This window comes from Rattus norvegicus, chromosome 5, assembly GCF_036323735.1.
Source record: "Rattus norvegicus strain BN/NHsdMcwi chromosome 5, GRCr8, whole genome shotgun sequence".
In the NCBI taxonomy this organism is placed as follows: Eukaryota; Metazoa; Chordata; class Mammalia; order Rodentia; family Muridae; genus Rattus; species Rattus norvegicus.
In genome coordinates, this window is record NC_086023.1 from 98,007,623 (window position 1) to 98,010,487 (window position 2,865).

The following is a 2,865-nucleotide window of genomic DNA, read 5'->3' on the forward strand; positions in this document are numbered from 1 at the left end:
ACTTGAGGCCTAGCAGGGGGTACAGTAGGGTAGGTTTTTGGGGGGGATCCTCCTGGAGACAGGGCCCACAGGAGGAATGTGATGAGGATCTGCAGAAGGGCTGACTGGGCGAGGGGTTCTGAATGGTCTGTAAAATAATATGTATATACATATATATTATATTAATATATATTAAAAATTTAATTCAACTATCAGTTTAAAAACTGACTAAGCAGTTTTTTTCTTAATATCTTTTTCTAAAGAGAAAAAAGTTATTTTAATACCCAAACTTAGAGTAGCTTTATTAATTAAAGACAAAGACTATATTCTTTCATGATATATTATTCTATATATTACCAGAAAATACTATTTAATGTCAGTTCTGAAATAACCTATAATACATATGCTATAAATGCATCAACCAAAGGTTTGGGCAATTTCTTTATAATATAAAACCATGCTAGTGTACCTTAAATCCCATTGAATCTCAGTTCCCTCTACTGGAAGTAAGCTTTGCTTCTGAACTCCCATAGCATTTTGTGTTGCTAATTACTGAGCTTGTTACATGCTTCTAAGCATTAGAATAATTTGTGAATATGTATTACATATTGGCAGATTCATTAACTTCTTAACAGTCATTGTCAGGGGTTGTTAATCCTGCTATCCCCACCAGATCCTACTATGAGCTGACTTTTTATGATTATAGATATTTTAGAGTTTACAGTATTTCATAGTAGGAGTACAAGAAATGATTCTAGAAAATACAATGCAAGATATCAAATAAGAGATGCCATTAAGCAGTCCAACTGTGTGAAACATAAAACAATGACCATCATGGCAAGATAGGCATTCAAGTGTAATAAGGGACATTCAAATGTAAGCTACAAACAACATTTGTACTTTGGGCTCTTTTAACAGGAGGGCAATCATGCATGGTCTAAGAAACCTAGGTAGCACCCGGGCTTAATTTAGTTATGGCCTTTTTCTCAAGAGAACTACTATTGCCAATTTATTAGATCAGCCTAATTCATCACTACCTTTTAAATCCTACTCCAATACTCTCATATAAATGCAACTACTATACCCAACAACAAAATTTCTCTTTGCAGCAAGTGGAGACCATCACAGAAACCAAAATTGGATACAACAAATAGATCAACGTATCACTGAGATCCCATCCCTGACAGATACAACCACATTGCAATTGCTGCTCTATGGATCAAAGAACAACATAGAAGAGGGATTGGCCAGAAAGGTTGTAAGAGCTAGATATCAGGAAGTCTGTTGTGAAACAGTTTCTCCTATAAATGTCTGAGTAAACGAATCAGGAACCATGTCAATATTAATGCACATATGAACAGGGAAGAGAAATATTTGCAGTGTCCCAGAAATGAATTAAGAGCTACAGATACCTAATGACTGCTGAGAGAAAGAGAATTAATCACTGCAGTAAGCATGACTCCCTTTATTGGTTAGGTCATCAGAGTGATCAACCTTGAAGCATATACATATGAACAATATGAACTTATGAACAATAAAACTTGACTCAGCAGTAGGTGTGTGTGCATGTGTGTCAGGGTTCTCTAGAGTCATAGAACTCATGCGTAGTGTCTGCGTAGTAAAGGAATTTGTTGATGGCTTACAGTCTGTTGTCCAACTCCCCACCAATGGTCAAAAGCAGCTGTGAGTGGAAGTCCAAAGATCTAGCAGTTATTCTGTCTCACAAGGCAGGCAGGTAAAGAAGAGTCTTCCTTCTTCCAATGTCTTTATGTAGGTCTCCATGTGTGTCCCAATTTAAGGTGTGTAACACCAGGCCTGGACCTGGGACTTGCTTTGTCCTAGATGACCTTGAAGAAATCTCCTTTCCATAGTTTCCTAGAATTCATAGACACTATGCCTCAAGATCTCCATGCCAAGATCCAGGTCAGAAACTTGTATCTCTCATCCTCAAGATCAGGATTACAGGTGAGCCTTCCAATTCTGGATTGTAGTTCATTCCAGATATTGTCAAGTTGGCAACCAGGAATAGCCACTTCAACATCTATGTATATAAATATATACTTACTTATAATCCTACTAAAATATATAAAATAACAATAAGGAAAAAAGGCTATCAACTGGTAGAGGGGTGAAAGGGGTCATTGAGAAGTAACTAGGACATTCTTAGCCTAAAAAGGGAAGAGGAAAAAAATTATATAGTGTTATTTCATTTAAAAACATTAGAATTATAAACACATAAAAATTTAAAAGTACAGTCAATTTCGTTATAGAAAAAATGAAAGAAAGGGAGGCAAGAGTAGAGGCCACTGGAGAGCCTGAGTGGAAAACAAAGAACAGTATGATTTGATCAAGTTCAGAAGTCTCATTTTTAGACTTTTGATTATGTGAGCATTTTTATTTCTGAAAAGAAATAAATTTCTTGTAGGAAACATGATTATACATTTTTAAAAACAAAAAATAAAGAGAGGATTATCATACAAAAAGGCACTGTAACAAAAAGAAACAATGTACCTTAACATATTTCCCCACATGTTAAACATTAAGAGAAGCAGGAAGAGGCATTATCTATTTCTTTCAGAAAATGGCATTTTTCTGTACTTTTTCAAGGTGCTTGCACTAGAGCAGTCAAAACTTGTGTTATGGCTTATTTTCATAATAGGAATTTATGGGAAAATGAGTATCAGATATTTTCTAATAGACATTATTTTACAGAGGTACCTCGGTTTCATCTAAAAACTAATAATAAGTCAAACTTTATTAGTCAATATGTTAATGTTAACATTCATTTTCAGGAGTTGTTAAGAAGTATATTAGTAGAGGTTTAAGACATAACCTTCTACTGTATGACCCAATACATGCAAAACACAAAATAAAAATATATGAGTG